The sequence below is a fragment of the Terrapene carolina genome, unplaced genomic scaffold, assembly GCF_002925995.2.
Source record: "Terrapene carolina triunguis isolate 2854851 unplaced genomic scaffold, T_m_triunguis-2.0 Scaffold112, whole genome shotgun sequence".
Taxonomy (NCBI): domain Eukaryota; kingdom Metazoa; phylum Chordata; order Testudines; family Emydidae; genus Terrapene; species Terrapene triunguis.
Window position 1 is genome coordinate 19297503 of NW_020664463.1, and position 17909 is coordinate 19315411.

The 17909-nt window shown below is 43.0% G+C and overlaps 1 protein-coding gene across 1 annotated transcript in view; it reads left to right on the top strand.

Annotated features, from left to right (window-relative positions):
- The window catches only part of ANO2 (anoctamin 2), a 301983-nt gene that overhangs the window by 219008 nt on the left and 65066 nt on the right, over positions 1-17909 (top strand). The window lies entirely within an intron of this gene.

Sequence of the window (17909 nt, forward strand, 5' to 3'; positions counted from 1 at the left end):
CAGGTTCTTAGCAGTATTGGTGAGTTTGCTGGCTTGAAAGTCCGTCTGGAACTCATCCACAGCTTGGATAGGTCATTCAGTCCTTTGTTCAGAGCTTCATTTGTAGAAAGGTTACAGGCCTCTGTAATTGCACTGGCTCAATACCTTTAGCTTGATGGGGTTATGTCAAGGTACAGGCCGTTGTGAACTCACTGGCTCAGCACATCTAGGTTGCTTGGCCAGTTTCTAGACATGGGTTTCTGTGAACTTAGTGTAACACCATGCCCCAAGGTGGGCTATTAGCAGTGGGACTGAACCTGAGACCTCTGGATCTGAGCACATGAGCCTCTATTGCCTGAGCTTAAAGATCCAGCTCCATTAGCTGAAGCTGTAGCATACTTAGCAACCTCTATATATATCTCAGCCACCACTAGAGGGCACAGAGTGCCACTCTGAGAGGGTTTGGGTAACATTAGAAATGTACTTGCTGGAGTGATGTGAAAGCACAGTCTTTGCAAGGTTATGGGCTAGTATCTCTAGTTTGCTGGGCTTCTTTCCAAGGCAACGCCACTCTGAATTCACTAGCTCTACACCTCTAGCTTGGGGTCTGATGCCAATGCACAGGCCTTTATGAAGTTATTGGACCTTTGACTTTTTCCTTATGTACTCCCCTGAATCGTGGTTCAACTGAGAGGAATGATCAACAATTGGGGGAAGAAAACTTTTATTTTTTTATTTAATTAATTGAATTCAATTTCAAGCTTTTGAAGTTTGTAAGTCATTGGTATATACAACATATAAAATAGGCTAGAATGATTATTTCCTACTGTCAAATTCCCATACTAAAATGATTCCTAGGTGCTGCACACTGGGACCAGAGGTAACAAATATAGTAAACATTTTACTCCTGGAACTAGTTCCTTCTCTTCTTCCTCTGACTGGTATGGCTTAATGCTTCTCAGCCCAATGTTTTTGCCTCCATCTTCCCATCAGTTCAAAATTCCCAAGCCATGCAGACAACAAGAAAAAATGTTTGATCACACACAAATGTTGTGTTGGTATCTTAGTTTGCATCTAAGTCGAGACAGCTGTTTTTGTTCTCTTTTATGCTGCAAATAGTAGGTCTGCTAAGACCAGTGTTTCTTTGAGCTGGTCCTGGGGGTGTTGGGTATGGGTTGCAATATGATCTGTGCCTCTTATTCAAGCTTTGGCTAGACAAGATACAGGAAATAAACGACACTGCTTGGCAAGCCATAATATGGCAACTGATTTCTGAGCAGCCACCATTAAAATTTTGAACAGATGTCAGTCTCCATTATTTGAAGAGAATGAGGGAAATTTACCAGAATGCAGTAGTTTGGATTTTTATCAAGACCAAATAATAATAATAATTAATAATCATAAAACCCTTTAAAATTAATTTAAATTAGAAAAAGTCCTAGTTAGATTCATAGATTTTAAAGCCAGAATGGACATTTATGATACAGTCTGAGCACTTATATATAACGCAGTACATAGAATTTCACCAAGTGATTCCTGCATCAAGCCCATAGCATCTGATTGAGCTAGAGCATTTCTTTTAGAAAGACACCCAGTCTTGATTTAAAGACTGCAAGTGGTGGAAAATCCCCCATATTTTTAGGTAAGTTGTTCCAATGGTCAGTTAGCAAACTGTTCCTTTTCCCCTCCCTCTGAGTCTTCACTATTCTGTTCAGCTGTTCCAGTGAGCACTCTAAGTTTTGCAAAGGGCAAAAGGCAAATGGACCACTAGCCTATCAGCAAAGGCCTACATTAGTGGAATAGAATTTTACAGTGTGAAATTTCTACAAATGCTCTCTCTCTCTCTCTCTCTCTCTCTCTCCATGGCAAGTTTTCATTGAATCAGAGGTTTTTCAAGACCAAATGTTCTTTTCTCACCTGCAAAACAACCCACTACATTGCAATGAAAATGCAGAATCTTAATTTCATCAAAAAATGTATACCAAATTCTGAGCTCAGTTACACTGTGGGGTTGCATGAATGTAACTGAGGGAATTTAACTCTAAAAGCTAGATTTGCTGCTGGTATGAATGGGTGCAACTTTGACATGTAAAAGGAATTTACACTACTGTTCATACCCTTTTAGGGCCTGTCTATGCTGCAAACAAACTAGGTTAGTGGACTCTGTTATAACATGATTGCCTCCCAACATGGTTATAAAACAGTTCTAATTTAAAGTGAAGTGAAGCTCACTTACATCAGCAGAAAAAAATGGCCCTAAATATCCCAGTTTGGCTTTGATCATTGGTTCTCAACTTCTTCCACATTGGGATCCCCATTCCTTCTAGCCAGGATGCCCTCCCTGGCAATTTAGCATATGGAAAGGGCATAGTGATAGTGACCTCTCTACATCTATAAGGAGGCATGGCCCCCAGGTTGGGAACCTCTGACTTTCATAATTGATTGAGAGGCTGACAGAAAGAAGCTTCCAAAATACCAGTATTGTAACACAGAGCTTTGAAGTGGAATAATTGTACTCTAAGGCTTTGTCTACACTAAAGTTACAGATGTGCTGGGAGGCCTCTGCAATATGGTTCCAGTTTGTAATTTAGAACCTGTGGCATAAGTCTATTTTGTACTGCAGATAAGACCTTAACCATAAGCCTGAACAATGCAGAAATTGGACTGTCCAAGGTTTTAGCTTGGTTCAAGAGCATAATTAAGGTCCCATCCACACTACAAATGGTGAATTGCATTGTACCCAGGTTGAGGGGAGACCAGGTAGTAATTGAAGCTCTGGGGCAGTTTTAGTGTGCACTGGAGGAGAATAAAGTACAGTAGTCTAATGCCTCCTAATTTTCTACTTTTGAGCTGCATATCATCACTTGAGTGCTAGAATGATCTGACATTAAGAGCTGGTCAAAAATCTTAATTTAACTTTTTTTAGATAACAAAAAAACTTTGTTTTCAAAATGATTTTTTTCTGCAAAAATGTTTGTCTGTTGAAATTTTCCAGTTTTCTGATTAAAAAAAAACAATAAGAATAAAAAAAAAAGTAAAAAAACCCACATTTTAAATAAAATTATTTTTCATTTCAAGAAAACAAAATACTTCCCTGTAAAATTTTAGGAATTCATTTATTTAAAAAATGTTCACAGAAAATACTTCCCATTTTCCTGATCAGCTCTACTTGCAAGTAGCTTTAACTGTTGAAAAATGTGATATATTTTTTTTTGGTCTTGTAAATGTCACTTGTTTTGGGAAATACAATGAGAGGTATGGCTTGCAAGAAAGAAAACTTAGACTATCCAAACATAGATGAGCTTTGAAAGGGATAGGCATTAGAGAACAATAACCTGGCAATTGAAATCGGTACACTCAGCTAAGGTAAGCCCTTAAAATAACTTTTTAAAAAACCTGAACTCCCCACCTTGTTTCAGTTCTGTTTCAATGCTCTGCTGCTATCTTACTATCCCCAAGATATATTTTCAGGTTACTTGAAAAGGCTAGACATTTCTTCCCAGTGTAATGTTTCTATATGGATCTCAGTAACGCACAGATTTAGCTGCACAGCTGTGTTTTGAACAACTAGTGCTTGTTAGTTAGTAGTAAAATATGTTGGCCTCTGTGAGAAAAGATAAGTTTATTCACTACGGGTCATTTATGCAGCATTTACGTAGTGAAAGAGGATACAAAAGGCATATTGTTTCATGGAAAATTTGTATATGCTTAAGTGGGGTATAAGGAAGACAGGTTATCCTTGGGTTAGGCTTTCTTACAAGTGTGTCATTGTGAAACACACATTAGAAAAGCCCTGTTTTGTGATAGTTATTATTGAACACACTTTAAATGCTAAATAGCATGAAAGAAAGACTGTGTCAACCAAACGATCCACGCCTATTGATATATTGTTTTTCATGCTATCTGTTTTTCTGATGTAAAAGTAATTGCTGATAGGTCATTATTTTCAATAAGGCATTTGTAGTGCAGCAGTCAGACCATTAGAATGTGGTTAATCAATCAGAAAGTACGTTTTCTGTGAGCAGGAGGATTACTGATGTTGAAATGATCATGCATATATGGCAATAGTCCTCTTAGCCATATATATATAAATGAACATATCCACACCTAGGACTGCTGAAAGGCAATCTTTGAACACAATGCTCTGGATGAACTACTTACATAACAGGTCATGGGGAGAAGGCAGGTATGTGTGCAAAGGTAGCATAAAGCTCCACTGAATGCTCTCAATGCTGCGGCTGCCCTGCTGAGGGCCAGTTCCTTGTGTCAATGTACACAGAAGGCGAAGAGGCCCAAGAGGCTAAAACGCCACCCAAGGATTGGTGCAGTGTAGGGGAGCCTAGCTGCATCCGTTCCCTTGACACCAGCCACACTCCTACTCTACCAGAGGAAAGGGGTGTGTGGTAGCTTTTATGCCAGGTCTGTGCCACTGGATGATCCCCCTGCACTGGAGTGATCCTCCCATATATCGGCAAAGAAGGTTTATAGTGAGAATTTGACAGCAGTGCAGTGCAAAGTGGCTGCACCATACCAGAGGATCTGACCCAAATATTTCAGGAAGAAGTTGAGAGATGCTGTGGGATTGACTCTTCACAGGGAAATCTTTTCCAGAGATAACTCTAACTTTCCCTTTGGGCGAAATACACCTATGGCATGGAGGGCTAGCGTAAGTCATTCCATACTGCCGTAAGCCACTGACCACTAGAAATAGCTAGGGCAGCATAAGGGGACCAGACATGGAGTGGCTGTGCAGATGATCTCTGCTCCCCCACACGCTATGGACCAGGCTCTGAGTCCATCTTGAATAGGCCATGAGGCACAAGCAGGGGGTGGTGATGGCCATGGGTGTCAGGCAAGGGGCCAAGGGATCTGAATTTATATAGAGCTCGTGGCTCCAACAAACTGTGCAACTGTCCAAGGGGTGGTGCTACAGCAGGCAGCCTGACCTCTGGTTGGTGGGTGTAAATTTACCCTTTCCAGCCATCCCCTTCTCCACACTTCATCCTCACAAAGCTTAATTACTTGGACATTATTCTGCAAATTTCCACCATAAGTTGTTCTTGGCCATTTTCTTTGCCAATGCCAGGGGTTTAAAAAATCCCAAGCGTGGTGAGGTGATTGTCTCTTCTGAATGCTCCTCCCATTGGAGAAGAAACATTGCTCTGGAACCAACCCATCCACTGCAGAGGTGGATGCCTGTTCTCTGAACCCAACCCCCACATGCACAGTTGTACGGATGCCCAGAGCTCTGAAGCTGATGCGTCACCAGCCTGTTGAGGCTGCCAACCTTCTGAACCCAACTCCCTCCTCAGGTGTGGAATGCCAGTATGTTGAACCTACCCCCATATGCAGGGTTTGTGCTTCCCCTTTGAACCCAGTCATCCTCCCTACTACTTGGTGAGGATCCGACAAATCTGAACCATCTTCCCTTTTGTTGCCTTTTAGCACTCAAAGCTCATCTTCAGTTCATAGATAGCTAAGTTTCCCTAGAGCTTTTTCATTGTTGATGCTTTCTACCTCCTGTTCAATATCTGTTTCTAATTGTTTCCCCCAGTTGTAGTAGCCTGCATTTGTCCTATTTGAATCTCATTTTATTTCATGCTCATATTTTCAATCTCTCTGTATCCATATGTTTGATTCTGTGTGCTCCCAAGTTTCACATCTCTTAATTCAGTATCATCTGCAAATTCAATTGACATGCTTTTTTCTCCCACCACATTCAGATCATTAATGAAAATGTTACATACAAGCCATACCTAACACTGATCCTTGCTGTACACCACTAGATACCATCATTTTACAACTTGATCCCTTGATTGCTATCACAACATGGGGTGATACAAACATTTATCCCTTCACCAGTGTAACAGACTTCTGTCTGCGCTGTTCACATAACTCTGCCTAGGGCTTGCCTTCAGATTTTGGGGAGAGTCAAGTGGTATATTTTGTTGCCACTCCACCAAACTGAACTGTCTCACTTTATACTATATGGGAGGGATGAGGTCTTCAGGTCGCCATCAATGTTCTCCAGTGCAGCTCACTTGTGTTGGGGTTCATGCACAATTGGCAGCATTGAAAAACATGTTTTCAAACGTAAATTCTCCAAATAAGCTGGGATGTCTGTTGGCAACTAGTTCCCTAGAGGGTTTTGTGTGCATTCTGTATAATTGTAGCATATATGTAGCCCTTTACAAATATTAACTAATCCACATAAGACCCCTCTGGGTTAGGTGTTGTTTTCCCTGTTTGGAATTTAGGAGGCAGTTGGGATTAGAATCCAGGCATGCCTTGCTCCCAGGTAGGGTTGCCAGGTGTCCGTTTTTTTAAAAGGGACCGTGATGGTTCCAGTTAGCATTGCTGACCGAGCCATTAAAAGTCCAGTTGGCGGCGCAGCAGGGCTAAGGCAGGCTCCTGCAAGTGGCTGGCATGTCCCTGTGGCCCCTAGGCAAAGGGGTGATCAGAGAAGCTCCGTGCGCTGCCCCCACCCCCTAGCACTGTCCCTGCAGCCCCCATTGGCCTGGAACCACAGCCAATGGGGCTGCGGGGTGGTGCCCACAGGTGCGGGCAATGCGCAGAGCCCCCTGGTCCTTCTGCCTAGGAGCCAGACATGCCGGCCACTTCCAGGAGCCATGCGGAGCTAGGGCAGGCAGGGAGCCTGCCTTAGCATCCGCTGCGCTGCCGGCAGGAAGCCGCTTGAGGTAAGCGCTGCCTGGCTGGAGCCCACACTCTGAACCCTCTCCTGCACCCCAAACCTCTGCCCAAGGTCGGAACCCCTTCCCACACCCTAATTCCCTCCCAGAGCCCATAGCCCCAGCCCCAGCCCTGAGCTCCCTACCAGAGCCTACACCCCACACCTTCTTCCACACCCCAACTTCTGCCCCAGCCCTGAGCCCCCTCCCACACCGAAACTCCCAACTGGAGCCTGAACCCTGCACCCCCTCCCACACCCTAACCCCCTTCCCCAGCCCTGCACTACCTCCTGCACCCAAACTCCCTCCTGGAGCCTGCACCTCACATCCCGTCCCGCACCTCAACCTCCTGCCCAGCCCTGAGCCCCCTCCCACACCCCAAACCCTTCATCCCCAGACCAGTGCCCCCTCCTGCACCCCAAACCCCTCATTCCCGGCCCCACTGCAGAGCCCGCACCCCCAGCCAGAGCACTTACTCCCTCCTGCACCCCAACCTCCTGCTCCAGCCCAGTGAAAGTGAGTGAGGGTAGAAGAGAGCCAGCGACAGAGAGAGGGGGGATGGAGTGAGTGGGGGCGGAGCCTCAGGGGAAAGGGGTGGGGCAAGGGTGTTCAGTTTTCTGCGATTAGAGAGTTGGCAACCCTACTTCCAGGCCAGGGTTTAGTCCAGTAGACTAGACAGGCTCTCAGACAATTGAGGTGTACCTCATGATCAGAAGCCATGCTAGCTTAGCTGCAAACAGCTGTCTGGGAGCAAGCTTGTGGTTCTCTAATGTAGCATAGTTGGGACTACCTTTCCCCCTCCATTTTCTCCCGCCACCCTCCATTGCCATGAATTGATCTGGGATTCTCCCCCCAAAATCAAGTGACCATTCACCATAGTTTCAGGGATCTCAAACTTCAGCCCTGGGCTGTTTAAGGAGTGCCCTGATTAACCAATAAGCTTTAGAATAAATAATTGACAATTTTCCAACACCAGAAACTAGTTTTTCAAAGTTAACTTTGCAAGGAAAGGCTAGAAATTTACCTTTTTAGAAATATAAAAGTTTATATTAGCTCTGACATTTCTAAATCCTTAAATCAGAGGCAGACAGCAACCACAAAGTTCTCAGGTCTACAAACAGCTTGAATGGCACTGTAATCTGTCCTGCATTGACTCTTCCTTCCTATTCTGTGTTCTCCCATTCTGATGTAGTTTCTCCCTCTCACCCACCCCAGTTTTGTGCTTTGTTTCTTGTCTCTCTTGCTCCTCTGCTTTTGTTTCCCACTGCCCCTCTCTGTTTCATTTCATGTGCTAGCAGTAAGGTGGTATATATTACTACACTGCTCTACAGCCAAAATGCTTCTGAAATAAATGTAGTCAAACTTTACTAATTCTGGGTCACTGAGAACGAAAATGATGCTTAAAATTGTTGATTGGCTCTAGTTTTCAAGATATGCTATTGGGTCAGTATATACGACCCTTGACTTGGGAATGGCGGAGGATAAGTGAGTTATAAAGGGAAGGGATCTCAATTTAAACCAGAAATGACTAAAATACATCTTTGACTGGATCTATGAATAAATCTATGACTGGGTTTGGACAGTACTTGCTTTTTAGGCAAAACAATGAATGATGCAATCTGAAGCTGGTATTGCCTCATACATGATATGAATTGCATCATGTTATTCCTAGAAGTCATGGATGATGCAATCATAATGAAGCTTACATCACTCTGCTGAACAAATTGCCCTATATCAGCTCTAGAAATCATACAGTGTCGTGCTCTCTTATTTGTCAGTGTTTGATTTTGCAAAGGGACACATTTCTGTTTAGCCAAAGTGAGCAGAGATGCCTCATACTTGTGTGAACAGTGCAGATAACTTCTATGTTTGTGGTGAAGTGACTTTTGCATCACAAAAGCGCAGTATAACCACTATGGTTAAGAAAGCCTATCACCTTTATTTTGGCTGCAAAATTGGAGCTCAGGACAAGAGGTGGGCCCCACACATATGCTGCAACACTTGTTCAACAAATCTTCGCCAGTGGTTGAACAGGAAAAGGAAATCTATGCCTTTTGCAGTGCCAGTGATTTGGAGAGAGCCAACAGATCATACCAGCAATTGTTACTTCTGCATGGTGCCTCCAGTTGGGAAAGGTGTGTCAAAGAAGAAAAAGTGGACTGTGCATTATCCAAACATTCCATCAGCTATACGCCCAGTACCCCACGGAGAAGGACTGCCGGTTCCTGATGCACCAGAATCATTCTCACTTGAGTCAGACGAGGAAGAGAAAAAGGATGAAACTTCTGGTCCTGAACCATCAATGTCACAGGACCCACATTTTCTCCCATCCTCCTCCTCTGAACCACACCTCATAACACAAGGTGAACTGAATGAGCTTGTCAGGGATTTGGAACTCCCCAAGAGTAAGGCAGAGCTGTTGGGCTCCAGACTACAGCAGTGGAATCTCCTGGCAGGTGATGTTAGGGTTTCCATGTTCCGTGACCGTCAAAAGGATCTTGTCCCATTCTTCTTCATGGAAGGTGATCTTGTAGCCTGCAACAACATCGATGGTGTGATGGCAGCCCTCAACATCGTTCACAATCCAGATGAGTGGAGACTGTTCATTGATTCATCGAAGACGAGTCTTAAAGCTGTTTTACTGCATAATGGCAATGTTTTGCCATCAATTCCAGTTGGTCATGCAGTCCATAGGAAGGAAACTTATGACAACATGAAACAACTTTTGAGGTGCATAAACTATGACCAACATCAGTGGCAGCTTTGTGGCGATTTGAAGGTTGTTGCTCTCTTGCTTGGTCTGCAGACTGGATACACAAAGTACTGCTGTTTTCTCTGCGAATGGGATAGTCGTGCAAGAGATTCCCACTACATCAAGAAAGATTGGCCACTCCGACAGTCATTGGAGCCTGGGAGGAAAAGTGTTCAGCATCCACCACTTGTTGAATCAAGGAAGATTTTGTTACCACCCTTACACATCAAGCTGGGTCTGATGAAGTACTTTGTCAAGGCCATTGACAAAACACAAGCAGCTTTCAAGTACCTCTGTGGAAAATTTCCAAGGTTAAGTGAAGCTAAGATAAAGAAAGGTGTCTTTGTTGGTCCTCAGATTCGTGAACTTCTTTGAGATGATGCATTTGACCATGCACTGCGTGACAAGGGAAAGACGGCATGGAAACCCTTCCAGTTAGTGGCAATAAATTTTCTCGGAAACAACAAGGCAGACAACTACAGGTTGTTGGTGGAAAACCTCCTCAAGGCATACAAAAGCCTTGGTTGCAACATGTCACTAAAGATACATTTTTTGCACTCTCATCTAGATTTTTTTCCACCGAACTGCGAAGCAGTGAGCGACGAGCACGGCGAGCGATTTCACCAGGACATTGCAACAATGGAGAAACGCTATCAGGGCAAATGGAGCCCATCAATGCTTGCAGACTATTGCTGGACAGTGACAAGAGACGCTCCATTTAATGAATACAAGAGACAAGCCAAGAAGCGCCGAGTAGACACTGAATAGGACTAAACTATGTACATAATAGTTTTTTGCCTTTTGTTTCATAATAAATTCTATTTATATAACCCTTTTGCTGATTTTTAAAGTGTTACATAAACAGGACAGGTGAAATATTATCATGTAAAGCAACCATAAACACATGAAAAGACCTAGGTTTACAATTTATGATTAAAACTCTACTATCTACACAATATACATAGACATAAAATGTAAAAACTTAAATATCTTAGAAACAGTAGCCAATCAGTTGTTTTAATTGTCATATTTGAATTCAGCACATCAAAATACATAATAAATAGCACATTTTATCTCTGAAGCAGACGACTTCTCAAAAATTGTAGACCAGTGCTATCAAACAAGTAGGTCATGCTCAAGTAGGATGCTAGTAAATTTCACTTTCCATTGCTACAGAACAAACAAATTGAATGGCACAACACAACAAGAACATATGAAAGAATTGTGAGCAAAAAACCCATACATTTTAAAATCAGCCTTTTGCCTGATTCTTCACTTGCACCTTTGTGTGGTCATTGACGCTTGTGTAAACTAAGTATAAAACAGTACCAGATCAGAATGGTAGTTCCTAAATCTGTTCCTAAATGTAAACCTCTAAAAGCTAAAGATGGAATTCTGGTTCAATTGAAGTCCAAAATGGAGTTTTGCCATGGACTTCAATAGTTATCCTAGATCCTTCAGCCTGCTCTAATATATCTCAAGATAATAGCCTAGCAGTGAGCCAGCCAAAGTTCAGGGAAATGCAAAGGGTACGCCTTTTGCCCCACCCCTTAACCACAGCCGAGGAATAAACATAACTTGACCAGACCAGGGAACCTGACCCACTCTACTGTGCTTGGTATAAAATCTTGAATTCTGTATTCCCTCCACATTAAGATCCTATCTGAGAATAATACATGCAATTTAGATAGGTAACAGACTATTAAATGCTGCTAAGAGACTTCAGCATAGGGACTGTAATCTGAACATTACAAATTGCAATGTAAATTTGCCAACTGGCTTAGTTCCATTGGGCCAAAGTTGCTTATATTAAAGTGTATAATAGTGGCTGAATGGGTGATTTTACAGATAAATTTTGGGTAAACTATTATGTGTCTGGGATGAAGACAATTAAAGGATTTGACAGTTAAAGTAATGTAGCTAGGGTTGAGGTCCTTGAGAGAAGCTCTGCGGGTAGTTGGGCATCTGAATCTGTATCTGACAATTTACTGAAGGGCACAGGTAGGAAAAATAACCCTATGCATAAAATAATTTCATAGACAAACTGTTTCAAAACACACTCTCAGTATTAGGATAGTGATAATGATCCACATTAATTAAAGCACAGTTTTGCTCTGAAAAGTTACTCTCTAAATGGCTTTAGATTTATTGTCTCAATAATTTTCCCATCAGATGTTCTCGGTTTATAAGTGATAGTATGGGACCAAATTCACTAGTATGCTCCAGTTGCTTTGTGCTGCCTCAGGGATGCAAAGCAATTGTCAGCCCGTTGAGCCAAATTTATGGTTGCTTTGTGTTGCCAGAACAGTACAAAGCAGAGAAAGCATATCTGGCACGTGGGTTTTTTTCTGTCTGCCAATGCCAAACCTTACAAACTCAACCTGGAATCTGAAAATCAATCTGTTCTCTGCCTACATCATGCACCATATAAGGTGTGATTGAGCAGGTACTTAAGCACATACCTAACTTTAAGCACACGAGTAGTCCTATTAATGTAAATGTATTGTAAATGGGACTGACTCCCATGTGCATGGTAGTATCCATTACTACAAGATTCTGCAAATATTTATATAAGGCGGATTAAAGAACTTTGTATGTTATTTCATTATATTATTTGAGAATGATCATGTGTCAAATTGAAGAGAATTGACCATGTAATAAAATATTAAGGGTCAGATTCTCAGTTACATTAAGGTCCTTGTGATAGGGTAGTCTGTCTCCTTAAGAGTAGTGGGACTTAGGGGTTAGCCCATCCAATCATGCGGTGTGGCCCGTTAAGATTTTGAGAGATCTTAGGAACACAAGGACCTAGGAAATAAGAGAGATTGGGAGAGAGGAATTGGTCCCGGTAATTACTAGTGTTTAGGGGAAAACCTGTTACTGATTCTTCCAGGGCTTGGAACTAGAAGCCTGGAAGAGTGGGTGGGACAAGGCTCCCCTCTCTCCCAGCCAATTGGGATGAGCTCTGGGAAAGAGACCAGTATATATGCTGCCTCTTCCCTCAATCAAGAGAGATGCCACTTGGAGAAGACATGCCTGCTGAACCCACTTACCCTGCGGGTGAAGTAACTAATTCAGGGGAAGGGCCAATTGGAGGAGAAGCTGACTGAGACCCTACAACTGACCTAAATTAAAACCCAGCTCTCAGAAGGAGAGTTGTGGACTCTTGATTTAAGGAGAAAGTTAATAACAGCCTGAATTACCCAACTCCAGGAGGAGTGGGAGGGGTGTCTTCTCTTAAGGAGAGAGAAAGTGACTGTCTGAATCATAGAATCATAGAATATCAGGGTTGGAAGGGATCTCAGGAGGTCATCTAGTCCAAACCCCTACTCAAAGCAGGACCAACAGCCACTAAATCATCCCAGCCAGGGCTTTGTCAAGCCGGGCCTTAAAAACCTCCAAGGATGGAGATTCCACCACCTCCCTAGGTAACCCATTCCAGTGCTTCACCACCTTCCTAGTAAAAAAAGTTTTTCCTACTATCCAATCTAAACCTCCCCCACTGCAACTTGAGACCATTACTCCTTGTTCTGTCATCTGATACCACTGAGAACAGCCTAGATCCATCCTCTTTGGAATCCCCTTTCAGGTAGTTGAAAGCAGCTATCAAATCCGCCCTCATTCTTCTCTTCTGCAGACAAAATAATCCCAGTTCCCTCAGCCTCTCCTCATAAGTCATATGCTCCAGCCCCCTAATCATTCTTGTTGCCCTCCTCTGGACTCTTTCCAATTTTTCCACATCCTTCTTGTAGTGGGGGGCCCAAAACTGGACACAATACTCCAGATGAGGCCTCAGCAATAAAGGGGAATGATCACATCCCTCGATCTGCTGGCAATGCTCCTACTTATACAGCCCAAAATGCTGTTAGCCTTCCTGGCAACAAGGGCAACAAGGGCACGCTGTTGACTCATATCCAGCTTCTCGTCCACTGTAACCCCTAGGTTACTGCGTACAGATGTGGTCTCCTCATCTCAAAAAAGATATACTGGCACTAGAAAAGGTTCAGAGAAGGGCAACTAAAATGATTAGGGGTTTGGAGAGGGTCCCATATGAGGAGAGATTAAAGAGGCTAGGATTTTCAGCTTGGAAAAGAGGAGACTAAGGGGGGATATGATAGAGGTATATAAAATTATGACTGATGTGGAGAAAGTTGATAAGGAAAAGTTATTTACTTATTCCCATAATACAAGAACTAGGGGTCACCAAATGAAATTAATAGGCAGCAGGTTTAAAACAAATAAAAGGAAGTTTTTCTTCACACAGCACACAGTCAACTTGTGGAACTCCTTACCTGAGGAGGTTGTGAAGGCTAGGACTATAACAGCGTTTAAAAGAGACCTGGGTAAATTCATGGAGGTTAAGTCCATTAATGGCTATTAGGGTAAGGAATGGTGTCCCTAGCCTCTGTTTGTCGGAGGGTGGAGATGGATGGCAGGAGAGAGATCACTTGATCATTACCTGTTAGGTTCACTCCCTCTGGGGCACCTGGCATTGGCCACTGTCGGTAGACAGGATACTGGGCTAGATGGACCTTTGGTCTGACCCAGTACGACCATTCTTATGTTCTTATGTCCTTAGGTCCTTTTCTGCAGAACTGATGCCTAGCCACTCGGTCCTTAGTATGTAGCAGTGCATGGGATTCATCCATCCTAAGTGCAGGACTCTGCACTTGTCCTTCTTGAACCTCATCAGATTTCTTTTGGCCCAATCCTCTAATTTGTCTAGGTCCCGCTGTATCCTATCCCTACTCTCCAGCGTATCTACCACTCCTCCCAGTTTAGTGTCATCTGCAAACTTGCTGAGGGTGCAATCCACGCCATCCTCCAGATCATCAATGAAGATATTGAACAAAACTGGCCCCAGGACCACCCTCGGGGCACTCCACTTGATACCAGTTGCTAACTAGACATGGAGCAATTGATCACTACCCATTGAGCCCAATGATCTAGCTAGCTTTCTATCCACCTTATAGTTCATTCATCCAGCCCATACTTCTTTAACTTGCCGGCAAGACTACTGTGGGTGACTGTATCAAAAGCTTTGCTAAAGTCAAGGTATAACACGTCCACTGCTTTTCCCTCATCCACAGAGCCAGTTATCTCATCATAGAAGGCAATTAGGTTAGTCAGGCATGACTTGCCTTTGGTGAATCCATGCTGACTGTTCCTGATCACTTTCCTCTCCTCTAAGTGCTTCAGAATTGATTCCTTGCGGACCTGCTCCATGATTTTTCCAGGGACTAAGGTGAGGCTGACTGGCCTGTAGTTCCACGGATCCTCCTTCCCTTTTTAAAAGATGGGCACTACATTAGCCTTTTTCCAGTCATCTGGGACCTCCCCTGATCACCATGAGTTTTCAAAGATAATGGCCAATGGCTCTGCAATCACATCCGCCAACTCCTTTAGCACCCTCGGATGCATTGCATCCGGCCCCATGGACTTGTGCTCGTCCAGCTTTTCTAAATAGTCCTGAACCGCTTCTTTCTCCACAGAGGGCTGGTCACCTCCTCCCCATACTGTGCTGCCCAGTGCAGTAGTCTGGGAGCTGACCTTGTTCGTGAAGACAGAGGCAAAAAAAGCATTTGAGTACATTAGCTTTTTCCACATCCTTTGTCACTAGGTTGCCTCCCTGATTCAGTAAGGGGCCCACACTTTCCCTGACCTTCTTCTTGTTGCTAACGTACCTGTAGAATCCCTTCTTTTTAGTCTTAACATCCCTTGCTAGTTTCAACTCCAATTGTGATTCAACCTTCCTGATTTCACTCCTGCATGCCTGAGCAATATTTTTATACTCCTCCCTGGTCATTTGTCCAAGCTTCCACTTCTTGTAAGCTTCTTTTTTGTGTTTAAGATCAGAAAGGTTTTCACTGTTAAGCCAAGCTGGTCGCCTGCCATATTTACTATTCTTTCTACACACCGGGATGGTTTGTTCCTGCAACCTCAATAAGGATTCTTTAAAATACAGCCAGCTGTCCTGGACTCCTTTCCCCCTCATGTTATTCTCCCAGGGGATCCTGCCCATCAGTTCCCTGAGGGAGTCAAAGTCTGCTTTTCTGAAGTCCAGGGTCCGTATTCTGCTGCTCTCCTTTCTTCCTTGTGTCAGGATCCTGAACTCGACCATCTCATGGTCACTGCCTCCCAGGTTCCCATCCACTTTTGCTTCCCCTACTAATTCTTCCCTGTTTGTGAGCAGCAGGTTAAGAAGAGCTCTGCCCCTAGTTGGTTCCTCCAGCACTTGCACCAGGAAATTGCACTTGCACCAGGAAGTACAGCCGAGTTTCAGGAGGAGAGCTAGGGCCTCCTGAATGTGGAAAAAATACATCTATATAGACCCAAAGTGGGCATGAAATCAAGAGATGAAAGAAGTTGTTTTCACTCTGTAAAAGAGTTAATAAGATAGATTCCATGAAGGAGCATTTCTCTGAAATAATCTGGTCTGAGTAATCAATTGAAAGATCCTGAGTGGGCACTGAGGGCAATGTTCCCAGTTGCAGCGCCTAGTCTCATTCTTTGACATCATTCAAGTAGTGCAAACTTTTGGTAAAGTAAGTGTAAGTGTAATTGATGCTTTGCATCACTTTCACACTGCCAGAACAGTAGAAAGGGGCCATCCATACACAAAGAGAACAGATTTACGGTTATCTCTTTTTACAGCTTTAAAGTTCCTTTATTGTTTAGTGTGTGGGATTTTCATCTAGTTTTCTGAGATATTAGAATAATAATGATAGTAGTGCTAACAATGTGTCGCTCTTATGCAGAGCTTTTCATCTCAAAGCACTTTACAAAGGAGGTAAGTATCATTACCTCCATTTTACGTGTTTTTCTGTTCATGAATGGATTGTTTTTATGCTGTGCTATATGGTCCGCATGAATCATCACTGTGGTGTCTACAAAACATATATAAAAGCTTTTAATATATATTCAGTTATGTCTTAAAGGGCCTGATGTTAATAGGGGCTGAGCAACCTTGACTTGCATTGACTTAAATGGGAGCTGTAGGTTCTCAGCACCAGATTGACAGAGGTATTCAGGAACTTAAAGATGCAGATTGGTGTCTAGTGGGTTTAACACAATGGCAAGGAGAGTTAGGCCCCTTATCTGCTTAGATGTCTTGGAAAATCCCACTAGGTGCCTAAATACCTTTGCAAACCTGGCCCTTAGCTCATCTCAGGATCAGGATCTTCATGATTTATTAATCACCTTCAAAGAAAATTAATAAACCTAATGCATATTTATGACAGCAGATGTAACCCTATTGTTTCCTTAAATAGTGGGTTTCTGGTAATGTTCTGAACTGCTTCTGGTCTATATAAATAATGCATACAAGCCATACGTTAAACTATTGTCACAATAAAAACAAAGCTGCATGTTTGCACCCAATCCATATGCAAATATCAAGAAGCTGATTTTATGTCGTATTTTGAAGACCAGACACTTTACTCTTATGCTATTTATGCAATAATGTTTGCTAAGTGGCCTACACACATGATGGTAAAAGTGCATACATAAGTCAAAGCTAAAGCAAGAGTTAAATATGACAGAATTAAGAAACATTGTCATTTCCATAAGAATTAAATTGAGTTGAATTAACTAAATATATCTTTAAAAGGTGAAGTACAAGAACAGGTGTGGTGAAACCTTTTGATATTAAAAACTGAGAGTAGAGTTGTTTGCAATACTTGCCTAAAACTTCTTAAAACAAAGGGTATCTGACAGTGTAGAGCAATTGAATGACTGGGGGGCATAATAATGGGATTCTGAGGCCTTGTGCATCCTGGGAATTTTTATCATTGGTAGCCAGCCACCAATATAACTGCTCTGGTAAAACCCCTAGAGTATAGGCAAAACCAATAATAGCCACAGTTTTCCATGGTGCAGCTTACTCCAGTTTCAAGCACCTGTGGAAAGTAGCAATGCTCAACACCTTATTAAATGGGGTGGATGTGACTATGTTGCTTAGTGAGGAACCCATGAAGTGTGCTCTGGATACAATATCAGGGACTATGTCTACACTGCAATAAAAGATGCATGGGATGACCACGGCTGTCCTGGGTCAGCCAATTTGGACTCACAAGGCTTGGGCTGCAGGGCTAAAAATTGCAGTTTAGACATTCAGGGTTGGGCTGGAGCCTGGGCTCTGAAACTCCATGAAGGGGCAGGGTCTCAGAGCCCAAGCCTGAATGTCTACACTGCAATTTTTAGCACCATAGCCTGAGCATCTTGAGCCAAGTCAATTAACCTGGGCTCTGACACTCTGGGCCATGTTTTTTTTTTTTTTTTTTTTTTTTGTAGTATAGACATTCTATGCATCTCCTTTGTTGCTGCAATACTAGCAGTCAGCACTGGTATTCATCAAGGTATACTACTCTGCATGCATGTGGTGGGCATCCTCCACCTAACAAAATTGGAGAGGGTTCAAAGAGCCACTAGTATGGTTAGAGCGAAGAACAAGCCTTATAGCAGCGGTTCTCAAACTTTTGTACTGGTGA